At 42.4% G+C, this 17,800-nt stretch overlaps 1 long non-coding RNA gene across 1 annotated transcript in view; it reads right to left on the bottom strand.

The window, feature by feature from the left end:
* LOC145716821 (uncharacterized) overlaps positions 1-16,958 on the bottom strand; it is a 30,188-nt gene extending 13,230 nt beyond the window's left edge. The window contains exons 1-3 of the long non-coding RNA XR_014139728.1: positions 16,744-16,958; positions 13,634-13,709; positions 13,454-13,531 (exon numbers count right to left, since the gene is read on the bottom strand). This is a non-coding gene — a long non-coding RNA (uncharacterized LOC145716821). The remainder of the gene's footprint in view (positions 1-13,453; positions 13,532-13,633; positions 13,710-16,743) is intronic.
* Between the last annotated feature and the right edge of the window lie 842 nt (positions 16,959-17,800).

The raw sequence follows: 17,800 nt of genomic DNA, 5'->3' as shown, positions 1-17,800 counted from the left end.
CTCAGTCGTTCAGCGTCTGCCTTCGGCTCAGGTCATGATCCCAGAGTCCTGGGATCGAGCCCTGCATCGGGCTCCCTGTTCAGCAGGAAGCCTGCTTCTCCCTCTCCCACTCCCCCTGCTTGTGTTCCCTCTCTCGCTGTGTCTCTCTCTCTCAAATTAAAAAAAAAAAAAAAAAAGAAAATATCTTTATGATCTCTGGGCAAAGATGGATTTCTTTTTTAAAGATTTATTTATTTGAGAGGGAAAGAGCACAAGCAGGGGAAGGGCAGAGGGAGAGGGAGAGAAATCCTCAAGCCGACTTCATGCTAAGCATGGAGCCCAATGTGGGGCTCAATTCCACGCCCCTGAGATCATGACCTAAGCTGAAATCAAGAGTCAGATGCTTAACCAATGGAACCACCCAGGCTCTCTGCAAAGACGGATTTCTTAACAAAAGCAAATGCTATAAAACCAAATGCTGCTAAATTGACTAACTGAAAATTTTAAAAACTTTTTTTTTCCCAACGAAAACAACATAAAGATAGGGCAAAGAAAAGCTACAGACTAGGAGAAGGTATCTGCAATGCATATAGTCAGTAATCACTAAAGGATTAGTGTCTATAAAATATAACTCCTCTGAAAATAAAAAAACCTATTAGATAAATGGGTGAAGTTATGATCAGGTAATTTAGAAGAAATCTAAATGACCAATAAGCATGTGAAAGTAAATTCAATCCCTTTATACATCATTTGTGGGGATGTCAACTGGTCTAACCACAATAGAAAACAATATGGAGTTTCCTCAAAAAATTAAAAATAGGGGTGCCTGGGTGGCTCAGTCGTTGGGCATCTGCCTTCAGCTCGGGTCATGATCCCGGGGTCCTGGGATCGAGCCCCAAATCGGGCTTCCTGCTCGGTGGGAGGTTTGCTTCTCTCTCTCCCAGTCCTCCTGCTTGTGTTCCCTCTCTCACTGTGTCTCTCTCTGTCAAATAAATAAATAAAATCTTAAAAAAAAAAATTAAAAATAGATCTCCCTTTGGGGCGCCTGGGTGGCTCAGTCGTTAAGCGTCTGCCTTCGGCTCAGGTCATGATCCCAGGGTCCCGGGATCAGGCCCCGCATCGGGCTCCCTGCCCGCAGGAGGCCTGCTTCTCCCTCTCCCACTCCCCCTGCTTGTGCTCCTGCTCTCGCTCTGTCAAATAAATAAATAAAAATCTTAAAAAAAAAAAAAATAGATCTCCCTTCAATCCAGCAATTCCACTACTGGGTATCTCCCCAAGGGAAATGAAAACAGGATTTCGATGAGAGACCTTTACTCCCAGGTTTATCACAGCATTATTCACAATAGCCAAGATATGGGAACAACCCAAATGCCCATCAACAAATGAATATATAAAAAATATGTGGTACATATACATAATGGAATATTATTTAGCCATGAGAAAGGATATCCCGCCATTTGTGACATGGATGATTTGAGCACCTTATGCTATGTCAAGCAGAGGAAGACAAGTACTGTATGATAACACTTATATGTGGAATCTTAAAAAGTTAAACCAGGCGCCTGGGTGGCTCGGCTGGTTAAGTGTCTGCCTTTGGCTCAGGTCATGATCCCAGGACCCACATTGGGCTCCCAGCTCAGCAGGGAGTCTGCTTCTCCCTGTCCCTCTGCCCCTCCCCCTGCTTGTGCTCTCTCTCTCAAATAAATAAAATCTTTTAAAAAAATTAAAATTTTAGGGGCGCCCAGGTGGCTCAGTCATTAAACGTCTGCCTTCAGCTCAGGTCATGATCCCAGGGTCCTGGGATCGAGTCCCACATCGGGCTCCCTGCTCTTGCTGTATCTCTCTCTGTTAAATAAATAAAATCTTTTGGAAAAAAAAAATAAAAAAATTTAAATTTAAAAAAAGTTAAGCCTGTAAAAAACAGAGAGTATATGGTGGTTACCAAGGGCTAGGAGTTGGGGGGATAAGATTGATGGGGCTGGGCGCCTGGGTGGCTCAATCGTTAAGCGTCTGCCTTCAGCTCAGGTCATGATCCCAGGGTCCTGGGATCGAGTCCCACATTGGGCTCCCTGCTCAGCGGGAAGCCTGCTTCTCCCTCTCCACTCCCCCTGCTTGTGTTCCCTCTCTCACTGTCTCTCTCTCTCTGTTGAAAAATAAATAAAATCCTTAAAAAAAAAAAAAAAAAGATTGATGGGGCTTAATGGTACAAACCTGTAATGAGTAGTAAATAAGCCACAGAGATCTAATGTACAGTATAATGATAAAGATAATAAAATTGTACTATAATTATGTGATATGATAAATATCCCCACATCAGCAATCATATTACAATATATAAACATATTGAAGTAACTAACTATACACCTTAAACTTATACAACGTTACATGTCAAATGTATTCAATAAAAGAAAGTTTAAAAAATGACAAAGAAGTTCAATCTCATTAGTAATTAGGGAGAGGCAAATTAAAATATATTTTGCACCCATTCATAGTTACTCAACAAATTAAGTGTTGGTAGGGTCCAATCATGTGATTAGGGGGTTGGGGCTTTAAGTGTGACCTTCAGGGAAGGGAGAGGCCTGGGGACTGAATTCAACAAGCCTATGTATGAAAGTCCAATAAAAGTAAAACTCTGGGGGTAAAAGTAAAAGTAAAAAAAGTAAAATCTTAAAAAAAAAAAAAAGGTAAAAAGCTTGGGTGACAGTGAGCACTGGATAAGGCATGGTCCCTGATTAATAATGCTTGGTGCATATTGTTTTTGTTTTTTTTTTTTTAAAGATTTTATTTATTTATTTGAGAGAGAGAATGAGAGACAGCACAAGAGGGAAGAGGGTCAGAGGGAGAAGCAGACTCCCTGCCGAGCAGGGAGCCCGATGCGGGACTCGATCCCGGGACTCCAGGATCATGACCTGAGCTGAAGGCAGTCGCTTAACCAACTGCCACCCAGGCGCCCTCTTGGTGCATATTGTTATACATTGATGTGCTGGGAGGGTGATTCCTCCTGACTCCATGGGGAGACAACACAGAAGTTTCAAGTTTGGGGCCCTCCCAGACCTCACCCTATGCATCTCTTCTTTTGGCTGCTCAGGATTTGTATTATTTTTGTCATAATAAAACTGAAATTTTAATATATTTTTTTTAAGTATTGGTGGGGAGATGAGATAGAAATATGCAATAGGTGAAGCTGTGAATACCCTATGACCTGGCATTTTCCATTTCTAGGCCTCAATCTTCAATAAAAACATACAATATAATAAAGACACACACATATATAAATAAAACCATGCACAGAGGCGTTCATTGTGTCAGTGTAATACTAAAAAGCTGAAGCAACTCTCAGAAGTATAATGGATATATAAACTGCAATCTGTCCCTTCAAGGAAACTATCATATGAAAGACAAAATGAATGAACTTGATATATCAACACTTACTCTGTACTCCAAGTTAAATGTCTCTAGCTATTTCTAGACCATACTTTGAATTCCTACCTTTAGTGCCAGTGCTCATGGCTGTTGTCCTTTCCCTCACTTTTAGCTCAATAATCTTAATGAGATAATTTACATGCAGCTTCCTCTTAAAACATTCCTGGGTCCTTTTATTTATTTATTTATTTATTTTTAAATTTTTTTTAAGATTTTATTTATTTGCAAGAGAGAGAATGAGAGACAGAGAACATGAGAGAGAGGAGGGTCAGAGGGAGAAGCAGACTCCCCACCGAGCAGGGAGCCTGATGCGGGACTCGATCCTGGGACTCCAGGATCATGACTTGAGCCGAAGGCAGTTGCTTAACCAACTGAGCCACCCAGGCGCCCTCCTGGGTCCTTTTAATTCCGACGTTACAGATGAGAAAACAAAGACCCAAAAAGGTTGAGTCATGCTAAGTTCACATGGCAGATGACTGGTAGAATTAGAACGGGAACCCTGGCCTTCTGACTCCTTGTATGATGTAAGGCTACAGATAATCTCAGAGAATGGTAAATACAGAATTTATCCCACCTCTCAGCATGGGGGCACTCTGTTCCTCACATAACCTCAGATCGCGTGGCCTCAGCTGCTACCACCCCCTCTGGCTGGTGAAGTGTTTGGATCTGACTTTACCAATAACGTTCCATGTGACTCAGTAAGTCAAAATCTGAGTCTCAGTTTTGTGGTTTGGTTGATGCCAATAATCACATGAGCTGCCTGGCTATCACATGAGCTCATTAATAGAATCAAGTGAAATAAAAGATAAGGAAATACAAGTATATGAAGGGAGAAATTAACTTTTTATTATTCTCAGGATGCAAAAATGCCTGCCCTCTGGCTAAAAGGAGCATGGGATGTCCAATTTGTAAAAAAAAAAAAAAAAACTGACATGGAGAGTTTTGCCATTGCAGATAAACGAAGCATGGTGGTGGAGTGGGGGGTGCTGGCCCTCATACCAGAAGCAGCACTCTGGAAGCTCTGCTCCCTTCTCCTGCCTCCTCCTGCTTATAGCCTCTGTGCCACTGAGTTCTCTGGCACGGGAACACTAGCAGGCAGTCTGGGGTCCCTTGAGACAGGGCTGGCCAACCCTGACAAAATATTGAAGTTAGCCAAGTTGGTCTTCTACATTTCTTCCCTGTGCCTTTTCTCCTGGTCTAGCCTTTGTTATATCTTTCCTGAGTTACTGAAGGAGGTGTTCTATACAACCAACTCCCCCTCTCCCAACCACTGTTGGGCTTCCCACTATTTAAGACCTGTAAGGACCCTGAGGTTAGGAACTGTGTTTCTGGCCCCCTCTCGGCAGAGTCAATACTCAACAAATGTCAAACTGAGCCTGTCTTCCTCCTTAACCTGCCTGTCTTCCTCCTTAACCCAAAACTCTGTGCTGAGCTGAGCTTCCTGCTCACAAGGAAATGTCTGATAGGTCCCTTCCCACAGACTCCTGGGGACTGTTGCCTTGTCTTCCCCTCCTAGGCTAGCTGCTTTTTCCTATAGGCCATAGGAAGTGATAATAAACCTTAGGGGGATGGTCACATACGGAATGGAGAAAGGAATAACGACTGGGAATGTTTGTGCTGGGGGACTCTGCTCCCTGCCCTGACTCCTCTGTTGTAGACCAGAGGTTTCACACCACCATGTTCCCCATCACGGGCAGGCAGGTAGCCTGGGGTTCCCCATGGACAGGGCTCGTGCTGATAAAGGCTTTGAAGTTGAGCAGGTTATACTCTCTCTCTTTTCTCATTTTTGAAAATAGAGAAATACGTCCTATTCTCTTGCTTCACAATGTTGTTAAGAATTAAATGTTTATTAATTAATGAGGCATTAAAGATTAAATGTGAAAATCAGTAAGAAGAGAAGCGAGACAGGCAAGACAACTTCAGAGCCAGGCCGGTTCGCCAAGCTCCTCCGCCCGTGATGGACTTCCTTTCACCTGGACCAGAGACATGAGGACCAAACACAGGAGGCCCTGCCCTTCTGAGTGAGCTTTCATCTACATAGGACTGTTTTCTCTGCCAAATAGACCAAAAGGAAGGAAAGCCAGCAAGATGAGTTCTTTTCTTAGCTCCTAAATGGCTGACATTTCAGGAAAGCAAAATTCTGAATGGGACCAGAGGGGATTTCAATTCATCCTGCCTGTCTACAGGCAGAGTCAGGCTTACACAAGGACTCTGTTACACAGGGTGTACTTTCAGAGGTACTTTCAGGGGATGCCCTTGTCCAAAAACCTCTTCCAAACTTATTTGCTCATGCTTGAAAATCCATCATTACAGCTTTATTTCTTTGGCAGAATCCAAATGTAGGTTTTGTCTTCTGTACAATTGCCCAAATCACACATATAAAATCCTTATCAGTCACCTCAATGTGAATGGAATACATTGGTCCTTTCCTGAGAACAGGCTTGGATGGAAAGGAGAGGACAAGAACATTGCAGGCAGCAGCCCTTACGGCCAGGAGAGGGAAGATGGGAAGGTGTAGAAGAGAAAGGATGTAGAAGGAGGTAGAGCTGGTAAACCTTCCACCTGGAAAGTTAGGTATAGCCTCCAAAATACACAGAAAATCTACATGTTAAAAAAAAAAAAAAAAAAGCCAGACCCCTCATCCTTCACCACCCCCCCACCAAAAGATCACATTCTATGATTACATTTATATCTAGCAAATGTAAACTAATCTATAATGACTGAAAACAGATCTGTGGTTGCCTGGGAAGGGTTGGGGGTAGGTAAGAGGGAGAAATGACAAGGGGCATAGGGAAACATTGGGAGGTGATCGATATCTTGATTATGATGATGGTTTCAGGAGTGTATAGATGGGCCCAAACTTATCAAATCATACACATTAAGTATGTGCAGTTTACGGATTGCATTTCAGTTATACTGCAATAACATTTTTTGGAAAAGAGTGAAAAAAAAAAACAACCAAAAAACTATGTGAGTACTGTATGCCTGCCAAATAATCCATCTCACATACCTCTGGTAAATTCTGGCAGAAACAAGTGTTTTCCAAGAGCACACCTCATCTCTCTGAGAATCAGGTACTCTCTCCGTAAACTGATAAAGATGAACTAGACAATCCCAAGGTCCTATCCAGATATCACAGTCTCGATTATAAGGGTCAAATATATAAACCAATAGAAAACCATTATTAAAGCCTAAAGGATTTGATACAAATACAAGGCAGGAATTATTAAATAATCAACATATACAGAGATATTGGGCAAAAATAATGGATTAAATACATGCATCTAATTTCACTATATCTAAAACTCCATAAAGAGGGATTTTTCCCCCCCAAGGGCAAAGTCTCCAATGGGAACTCTTAGAAAGAAAAATTATGACATCAGAAATGAAAACCTTAATGAAAGGATTAGAAGACAGATTGAGGAAATTTCCCAGAAAGTAGAGCAAAAAGACAGGGATAGAAACTAGGAAAGAACAGATAAGAAATTCATCTGAACAGTTGAATCACAGGAGTTTTAGAAACACAACAGATACAAATTAATTCGAGAAAACACTCCAGAATCAAAGGTCATGAGTTTTCAGATTGAAAGGGCCACTGAGGGCCAGCACAATAGGTATGTCACTGTGAAATTTCTTAACACGGGGGACAAAGAAATCCTACAAGGTCACATGCGAAAAGGGCTTTGGCCTTAACCACAGCCCTGGAAGCTAGAAGACAATGGAGCCAGGCTATCAACGTTCTGAGGCAGTCGGACACACACGATTTCAAAAAATTTCCCTCTCATGAACTCTCAGGAAGTTGTAGAAAATATGTCATCAAAAAGAGGGAAGAAAGCAGGAAATGAGAAGACACAAGATCCAGAAACAGGTGATCCAACACAGGAAAGAGGCAAGGGAATTCCCCAGATGGTAGTAAAGGAAGGTTCCAGGGTGGCAGCTGTGCGGTCTCCCCCCACTCGGAGCAGGAGAGAAGGCTCCAAGAGACCTTCTCAAGAACAAACTGAGAAGACACCGGGGTAACTGGCAGAGTTTAAGGTTAATTAGTGATAAGATCTTAGAAACTTATGTGTATGAAAAAACAAAATAATCAAACAAGAAGATAACGTTGTGAAAGAGAAACAATCATGGTTGACTATGTGGCTCAGCTGTGAGTGGCATTACATTGTCCTAATAACAAGGGCACCAATTATTGATCTACCAAAAATTACCATATAACTATATAGAGAGTAAGGGGGTCTGGGAAGCGTGCATGTACGTAAAAGGGGGGAGCGGAGAAAAGGGAGCTGAATCCCCACCTCCCCCATTGTGGTAAGTCAACAGATAACGCCTGAACTGAAAAATCAGGAAGTAGCACACAAACATGTTATTTATAGATAGGTAAAAGAATTACTTAAACAAGTTGAAAATGGTCCCTCTAGGGAAAGGGAAATGGGGGGAGGGGAGTAGGTAGAGAGAGGCCGAGGACTGCTCTTTGTCTTAATTAACCTTGTAGAACTGGTTGACTTTTTAAATTATGTGCCTGGTATAACGTTGATAAAATTTAAAAAATAATTTAAAAATGAGTGTGGTGAATGAGTAGTGTGACATTAACACTTACTGAGGGTCTACAGAGCCAGCAGGTGTCCCACATCTATGTGCTAACCTGCTGGTGCCAGGTTTGCTGAGCTGCTGCAGGTCATGCGAAACACATGTGTGAAGGTGCTTCCATTAGGGAGGTAGCATGGGGGCTAATCCCACACCTGTGCTTACTGCTGCCTCGATGACTTAGTTGCTTAGCCTAACTCTCAGCGTCTCAACTTGGGCAATCCTGTGAGGGTTTTGTGAATAAATGTCTACAGAATGCCGAGTGCGCAGGGCCTAGATCTACAGCCAGCTGCTTCAGGTCCTAATTTGGAGAAGAGCAAGGGATAGAGATGTAGTGAGTGGGACAGAAAACTATGCGCTCTGCTAAGTGACAGACAGACTCTGGGGCTGGCAGCATGAAAAGAAGAAGAAGGCAGTCCTGCTTCTGGGTTGGTTCATACCCGGAGCATCAGACTTTGATTCTTAGACACTTGTGTCTTAAATTTCAGTGAAAACTGGAAAGTTTCTGCTTCTGGAGGTTGAAATGGAGACTCCACGGGGGAAGTTTCTGAGACTGAGTCCTGTTGTCAGCTATACCACCCTGAGGGGCGGCATAGCACGGGGCCAGATCTCAATACAAGGTATTGTGTGGAAGAAAAACACCCTAAACTAGAAATGAAAAGACCCAGCTTCCTAGATCCCCCTCTGACACCTACTGCTTTGTGACCCTGGAGAGTTTACTCACCCTCATGGCTCACTTTTCTCTTTCCTTAAAGGACTTGACTCCATGATCTCCAGGGTCCGTTCCTAGCAGGTAAGACAGTAAACTCCCTGAGGCCAGGGACCGCGTCTGTCTTGTTCTTTGTTGGCTGTATATTGCATTCCGTAAACCTGCTATGGTCCCAAATGTGTAAGGGGTGAGGAGGAGAAGAACCTTTTGAGGGGGGTTTTTTCCTTTCTTATTTTTCATTCTTTCGTGTTTTCTCTGCTGTTGTTGTTTTCTGTTGGCAGGACGCATCCAAAGATCCAAATTTGTATTAAAAAGAAATGAAAAAAGGGGGAAAAAAAGTACCTAGCATAGTGCCTGGTACATAGCAGGTATTCAATACCTATTTGTTGAATGAGTGAAATGGAAGATAAAGACAGTTCATTAGGCTCTTCAAACCAGAAAATGACCCCAGTCAATGAAATTAACTACAGATGAAGAAACAAAAGCCTAGTGAAAAGGAAAAAAAATCTTTGTGGTCACCCCAGCTAAACAGGAATGGAACTGGCCTCAAGTCCCAACACTGTGGAAGCTCAATAGATGGTAGGTCAACACAGATTAGACAGGGAAGGGAAGGAGCCACATCTCAAAATACTTAGAGGAAAACATCAGTAACAAGATACTATTCTGGGGGTGCCTGGGTGGCTCAGATGGTTAAGCGTCTGCCTTCGGCACAGGTCATGGTCCCAGGGTCCTGGGATCGTGCCCCGCATCGGGCTCCTGACTCAGCGGGGAGCCTGCTTCTCCCTCTCCCTCTGCTCATGCTCTATCTCTGTGTCTCAAATGAATAAATAAAAGCTTTAAAAAAAAAAAAAAGATACTATTCTGAACAAACTGGTAAAGTCTGGCAGTGGAGTAAGACAAAGTAAAAAGAGCACATAGCATTTGGTTCAAGTTCCACCTCTGTTACTTGCCTGTGTGATTTTAGGCTGGCTACCTAATCTCTGAGGCTGTTTCTTTTTCTAAAAAGCAGGGATAATAATAGCATCTACTTCACAGAATTTTGGTTAGAATGGAAGTAAGTTAGATGTGGTATGTGAAGAAAATGTTTTGCAAGCTATAAAATATAGATTGTTAATCTGTTTGGCCAGGATCCCCCCTAAGTAATCTCTCACTAACAAATCAACGTGGTCATTAACAATAGGGTTGTTTTTTTTTCCAGCCATCTAGTTGTCACTTTGAAAATCAAGTGGAAGGACCTTGAAAGGTAGGTAAATTTTGATGGAGGAGGGCAGGAGGAAGAAGATGTGGGCAGTTAGAATCTAGGCAGGGATGCTTCATGGGCTGCTCCTGAGTGGTCAAGAGCAGATAACTCCAAGGCTGAGCATAAAGAAGACTGGCGCAGGAGCCAGAAACCGGATTCTAGACTTTGTGATTGGGAGAATCTGTGAACCCTCTCATCCCGGTGGTTTCCAATTCTGTAGAGGAGAGGTAACCGCCACCTCTGCTTTCTTGGAGGTAACTGTAATGTCACGTGAGACAGTGGATGTGAAGAATTTTTAAGAATTATTGATCACCATCTCTACAAATGAGAGAATATCATTCCTTTAGAAGAGATGGATGAGGTGATGGGAAGCACATGTATAATAAACCTTGCCTACTGTCATGGACGGAATTGTGTCCCCCACCCCGATTCTTATAATGAAGTCCTAACCCCCAGTGGGACTGTGTTTGGAGACAGGGCCTTTAAAGAGGTGATTAAGATTAAATGAGGTCATAAGAGTAAAGCCTTAATCCAATAGGACTGTGTCCTTATACCACGAGGAAGAGACACCAGGGGATGTGGGCTCACAGAGAAAAGGCCATGGGAGCACACAGCAAGAAGGTGGCCATCTGCAAAGCCAAGGAGAGAAGAGGTAGGAGAAACCAAACCTGCTGACACTTTGATCTTGGACTTCCAGCCTCCAGAACTGTGAGAAATAAATTTCTGCTTTTTAAGCCCCCTGCTCTGTGGTATTTTATTACAGCAGCTCTAGCAAACTAGTACACTCACCTAACAGCTCTGCTTCCCCAGAACAAATTCTCCCTTCATACTGAAGGATAATGTACAAAAATGGTTCCTAGAGGCACTCTGGCCAGCCAGCAAAGGGAGGAGGCCGTGTGGCTGGTGGTTAGGGCCGGGTGTTAGAATCTTGTCCTGTCTAGTTAATGGATTATGCTTGAATGGCTGAGTGAATGGAAACCAGCTTTGTCTGCTCTTAGACACTAAGTTTGTTTTCTTTTGCCTATATACCAAGATTCTGAAGCTCAACAGAATGATAAACTGTTTAAAGAGCTTTTAGTACAAGGGAAAGATGTAGTCCCATGAGTAAAGCTTAACTTTACTCTTTGTGATGTGCTAGGTAATTTGAATAATGATACCTTAGAAATAGGAGACAAAGTTTAAATCTTGGTTGGGAGCTCCAAGAGTAATTATGTGGGCTTCTTTTGAGGTTGAATTCTGTCAGAATTAAAAAGACAAATCTGGCAATTCTGCATTACTCCCTACACATTAACTTCATAGGTTTATTCATTCAACAGATTTTCTTGATCACTTACTACATGCCAATTTCTATTCTAAATCATACAGTTGAATGGGGGAAATATAGACAAGAGCCTGAGGATAAAAATAAATTCTATGGCCTGACATTTAAAAATCCAGTTCAGTCTGGGTCCTGACAACCTCTTCAGTTACCTTCTACAACTCCTACTCAAATGCCTTTCTCCAAACAAATCATCCCAGTGAAACCTTTCTAAACTTTGTACTTTCACTCTTGTTCCCTACCTGGATTGCTTTCTATACCTTATTTTAATCCTATCCATCCAGCAAAGTGTGGTAGTTAGCCCCTGAGAGGACCCCCAATGATCTCTGCCTCTTGGTATTCACACACTTGTATGTGGGCTGAACCTAGTGACTTGCTTCTAATGAAAACAATCAGCAACAGTGATGGGATATCACTTTTGAAATTAGGTTACAAAAAGACCAAAGCGCCTATCTTGGTTTCTCTTAAGTCTCTCACCCAGGGGAAGCCAGTACCAAGTCTTTTTTTTTTTTTTTTAAAGATTTTATTTATTTATTTGAGACAGAGAGAATGAGAGACAGAGAGCATGAGAGGGAGGAGGGTCGGAGGGAGAAGCAGACTCCCCGCCGAGCAGGGAGCCCGATGCGGGACTCGATCCTGGGACTCCAGGATCATGACCTGAGCCGAAGGCAATCGCTTAACCAACTGAGCCATCCAGGCGCCCACCAGTACCAAGTCTTAAAGCAGCTCTGTGGAGAGGCCTGTGTTATGAGGGACTGAGGCCTGCCAATGACCACTTCAGTGGGCTTGAAACTGTTTTCTCCTCTACCCTCCCTATTCAGCCTTGGAGCTTAACTGCAACCTCATGAGAAACCTTGAGCCAGAGGAGCCCAGCTAAGCTGTACCTAGATTCTTAACCCATGAAAACTGTGAGATAATAAATATTTATCGTTTTAAGCCACTAAGTTTGAAGGTAATTTGTTACTCAGCTGTAGACAACTAATACAGAAAGTGGGGTAATTTGTTATATAGCAGTAGATAACTATACACAAGCCTTGGTTCAAATTGCTTCCCTGAATTGGCTTTGACCTTACCTAGCCCAGAGAAGCTTCTGCCTTCTTTGAATTTGATGTAGAACTGTTGATCTCATTGATCATTTCATACTTTTGCAACATTAGCTATCTTCTATCCTCTGTTTCTAGTCCTTTCCAAATAACCTAAAGTCAGCAGCTGCTTAAATTACTCGCTCAGAGTTAAGTATTGGCAAGGTGGAGAAAGGTTTGGAGAAGCTAGAATTTTGTATGAGAAAGGAGGTTTAGTTCATTTCTGGTGGCTGACTGATAAACATCTTGTAGGTGGGAAGTTGAAGTAGAAGTTAGAAGAGCAACCACAGCTTGGGAAGAACTAATTTTTGGTCTTCATCAAAGTGAGGCATCAGCAGCCAATACTAACAGCCAATTCTCCTTGTAAATTCTTTCTAGTGATTTCCTTCTTATTGTGTGAGGAGCTTAGCCTTCTGTTGGCAGTTGTGAGAGGTAACCGAGGGTGGCTCTGGGGCACTGGGGTCACTTCAGAGAAGGGAAGCCAATTGTTTTCTCAGGGCCCCTCTCTCACGTTTATTCTTTTCAGGGCCTCCGTAGCAGGACTGTGCTGAAACCCATTTCCTACACGTAGCACCATTTATTTAAAACACACAGCACATATACACAAAAAATCAAATGCAAAGGAAAAGGGGGGGAAAGGCTGCTGAAGACCAGAGTCACTAAAAGTTCAGGCTAAGAATAGACAAGGAACTCTGAGAGCTGCTTGGCTATGTGACCTCCTGCAGGGGCTTGGGCAATAAGCCCAATTCAGCTTTGTTTTTTCTATGCCTTTACAAAGAAAGAGCACTAGCTTGGGAGTCAGGAGACCTGGGTTCTAGGCCTGGCTCTGCCAGTGCTGCCTTCTATGAACTTGGGTGAGTCCTTCCCCTTTCTAGGCCTCAGTTTCCCATTTGTAAGATGAAAGGGTTAGGCTAGACTCCAAGATGTTCCAACTCCAATACACAGAGAACACAAAGGAAAGTAAAAAGAATGCTGGCTGGCCTGGGAACTAGGAGACCTGACTTCTTACCCCAGCTTTGTCATTAAGAACCACACCTCTTTGGGCCTCTATTTCCTCATTCATAAAACAAAGTGATATATTCATTCATTCATTCTTTCCACAAATATTTCTTGAATACCTGAATACCGTGCTTGGTGCTGGAGATATGATGGTGAGCCAAGACAGACATGGTCTCTGTTCTTGTGAAATTTCCAGTCTATTGGGAGTGGAGGAAAGAAGGAGAAGATTAACTGTAAGCAGTCACGTAAATGAGGGTGTTATTAATGTCAAGATAAGTGTGACAAAAGAAGGATCATACTTGGCTCTCAGTGACTGGGGGATGGGATAGTCACAACTTCCATCAATTTCAATGTCCTGTGATCCAGTAGGCATCTCTGCCAGGAGGTGAAGAGAAACCCTTTGAAAAACTTACATCTCAAAAAACAAAAACAGACAACTTACATCTCATACCATAGCTATTTTTCAACTCAATTAACCCAATCAACCATCTATTGTGTACCTACTACAAGGAATCAACCTCCCGATTCCTGTCTTGCTGGAGCTTACACTAGTGGGCAGAATGGATTCATAAATTGACATAGCTATGAAATGTCTCACATCATTCTCTGATTGCTACTTATGTGCTTTAAATAATAATATTTATAAGAGTTAAGAATCGAGTAGGGACTTGGATGTGCTAGGGCAATCAGAGACATTTTCTTGGAAGTAAAAATTGAGATAGGTCCTGAAGGTTTGCTACAAGGTTTCAGATAAACAGAAACAATGATATTGGGGTACAATGGCCCCATTCCCTACTAGTAGGCAGTATAAGTACATGGGACATAGAAGAACAATCTAAATCCCCTTTTGCGCAGGAGGCATCCAAGCCTCACTCTTTGTCAAGGGTCAAGAGACCTCTTCTGTGACCTACTCTGAACAGTATCTCGTAGATCAGGAGGCCTGCTTCTGATGGACATCCTGACTTGGGGTGGCTACCTTACCCCTGTGAGTCTGTTATCTCATACGTAAAATGAAGGTATTAGATGATATCCAACACCCCTTACTGACTAAAACCTGATTCTTTATAAGAATTTCTATTCTCTTATAATTACACTGGTGGTTGCTGCCATGGAATATGAGCTATGGGATCTTAGACAAGTTAATAAATTTTCTAAACCTGATTTAATTTCTTTTTGAAATTAATTTTTCAAATAAAAAAGTAATACATGCACAAGACTTTTAAAAGTCAAATACTACAGGGGCGCCTGGGTGACTCAGTCGTTAAGCATCTGACTTCAGCTCAGGTCATGATCCCAGGGTCCTGGGATTGAGCCCCGCATTGGGCTCCCTGCTCTGCGGGAGGCCTGCTTCTCCCTCTCCCACTCCCCCTGCTTGTGTTCCCTCTGTCGCTGTGTCTCTCTCTGTCAAATAAATAAATAAAATCTTAAAAAAAAAAAGTCAAATACTACAGGGGCGCCTGGGTGGCTCAGTCGGTTAAGTGTCCAACTCTTGATTTCGGCTCAGATCATGATTTCAGGGTTATGAGACTGAGCCCTGCATTGGGCTCTGCTCTGGGCCTGCTTAAGATTCTCTCTCTCCCTCTGCCCTCCCCTCCCCTGTCTCCCTCTTTTAAAAAAAAATCAAATACTATAAAAGACTATTATAATGATTACAGAGTTTCTGTCTGGGGAATAAAAAAGTTTTGGAGATAGATAGTGGTAATGGTTGCACAACCTTGTGAATGTAATTAATGCTGCTGAATATATGCTTAAAAATGGTTAAAATGGCAAATTTTATATTATACATATTTTGTCACAATTTTAAAAAATTAATAATGCGATACAGCAAAACCACTGAATTAAACAATTTAAGTGGCTGAATTGTATGATATGTGAACTGTATCTCAATAAAACTACTAAAAAGGAAAACTTAAAAAACAAGAGTGTACCGTAAGTGTATATTCTCCATCCCAACCCAGAACCTCTGGCCACCCCCACAGGCAGCTATTTATTTCTTGTTTCTCCTTCTAGAAACAGTCAGGCATAAACAAGAATATATGAAAATCTGTCATAGCTTTTTTTCTTTTTTTTTTAAGATTTTATTTATTTATTTGACAGAGAGAGACACAGCAAGAGAGGGAACACAAGCAGGGGGAGTGGGAGAGGGAGAAGCAGGCTTCCTGCCGAGCAGGGAGCCCGATGTGGGGCTCGATCCCAGGGCCCTGGGACCATGACCTGAGCCGAAGGCAGATGCTTAACGAGTGAGCCACCCAGGCGCCCCTCTTTTTCTTTTAATTCAAATGAAGGAAGTCATATTCTGTTCTGAACTCTCCCAATTCACTTAATAATATTTCTCGTGTTGTTGCATATCAGCACATGCAGATCTACTTTATTCTTTCCTGCTCCTGCATAGAATTCCACTGTAGGGACCTACCACAATTTATTTAATGAGTTCCTTTATTGATAAACATTTTGATTGTTTTTAGTCCTTTTATACAGCAAAAAGTGTTGCAGTAAACATCCTTGCACTAATGACTTTAAGCACATGCCTGATGATATCATCTACAGGATAAATTCCTAGTTCTGGTATCGCAGTGTCAACATATCAAATATGTGCATTAAATATTAACATTGCTAAGTTGATTTCTCTAGAGTCTATATCAATTTATACTCCTACCAACAATTCATTCATTCAACTAATATCTGAGTGCCTACCATGTGCCAGGCAGTATTCTAAGCCCTGGGAACACATCAAATGAACAACAACAAGAACATAAAGACAAAATCCATTCCCTAACGGAGCTTACAAGTCTTGTCCGGGGAAAAGGCAAACAAAAAAGTAAAATATGTAGTATTTCAGGTAGTAAGAAGTGCTATGTCTAAAATAAAGCAGAGAAAGGAGTGTTGGCCAGGGGTGGGGACTGGTGATTTAAATAGGTGGTTAGGGAATGAGAATTCTAAGCCTCACTTTCCTTATCTGTAAGATGGGACAATAACAGTACCTATTTCATAGGACACTACTGAAAGAATGCTATGAGATTATATCTAGTACATAGTAATGAACATTTCCTAGATGGAAGCTATTGTTATTATAAACAAACTTATAGTTAGGAAAATCTGTGGCCTAGGGAAGAATAATTTGCCAACAGCCCCAGGGAAAATTGTGGTTGGGTAAGTACCAGAACCCAAGCCTCCTGACCGCTCATGCAGTGCACTTCCAAATATACCAAGGGACCAAAAGCACTAAGAAGCCATCCTCCCAGGGCTGCTAATGGGCAACATAGTTTTAAGTTGAAGAGCTCTCTGAGAATGTGATTTTTGAAATCAGCAAGAGGGGAGGGAAGATGTGGGAGTACATAAGGTTCCTCTTCAAGGAGAAGCAGGCCAACTTCACTCTGGCCTAAGGCTGAGCCTGCTGGGGTTTACTCACAAGACGTTCAGATCCAGGATGGTGCTCTCAGCCAAAGGCAACAAGCTTTCTGGCTGCTGCTGGCCCATCTGCTCTGATGAGACTCTCCCAAACCCTGATCTCCCATTGGTTTCATTCCAAGGAATCTCCTGGAGGAAAGATAAGCAGCAGTTATTTCACAGCTGTAGAAATAGTAAGTTCTAGAGGGACATTTATATCTGTTTGGCTGGGTGAGATTTTCAAGTAGGCCAAGGATGCAGTGGTGGTCTCTCAACTCCTTCTCTGTGCCTTTTTCTAACCTTGTGGCACCTCCTCTCCCTGCCCACAAGCAGGTACCCACTGCTTGCCTGGGCCTTCTGCTTACACAGAGCCCTCTCTCTGCCTGGGTTCTATCCTTTCTTCATTGAGAGTCTTATTCCCTAACTCATCCTAACCGCTCCTTTAAAAGAAGGTGCTCACTAGTTTAACAGAGTCAGTAGGAAGTGGGATTCAGAGAAATCAGCATTCTGGGCTTGACCTCTGTTAATGAGTGTTTGTAAGAACTTGGGCAACTCAATTATCTTTTCTGGGCCTCAGTATCTTTATCTACAAAAATATTGTATGTCATATGGCATTTCAAGTACCATGGAGTAGATTATTCTGCAAAGGGCAGAGACCTCAGGGATCTACCTAAAGACAAAAAAGTACACAGAGAGGTAGGGAGGCCAAGGGCAGAAATTTTCAGAGTGGAGATGCCAGGACCCCTAAAATGCTATTAAAAGGTGTGTTATGATGACCAGTGTCTGGTGAGTGGCATCGAGTATCTAGTCCTGGATCAGCTATAAGGGAGGTCCCCCCTAGACAAGAGGCCTAGGTTTTAAAGTCTATTCTTGTATTGAGTAGGTCTCAATGCAAGGAAAAATCCAGACCAGCCTTGTACCATACCATGTCCACTCTTGAAAGAGCAAACATAAGTAAAAAGAGCTTTGGCCCAGATCACCAACAGTTACTTGAACATCATGGTATAGGACTAGCTGCAAGTTTCTTCTGCAAGGCTAAAAAGAGGACACATGAGAAACATTCAATCAATAAAAGGGCT

The sequence above is a fragment of the Leptonychotes weddellii genome, chromosome 13 (genome assembly GCF_054177405.1).
Source record: "Leptonychotes weddellii isolate Sample4059 chromosome 13, ASM5417740v2, whole genome shotgun sequence".
Lineage (NCBI taxonomy): Eukaryota > Metazoa > Chordata > Mammalia > Carnivora > Phocidae > Leptonychotes > Leptonychotes weddellii.
Note: the sequence above shows the minus strand (reverse complement) of the source record. Positions and strands in the feature narration are given on the sequence as shown.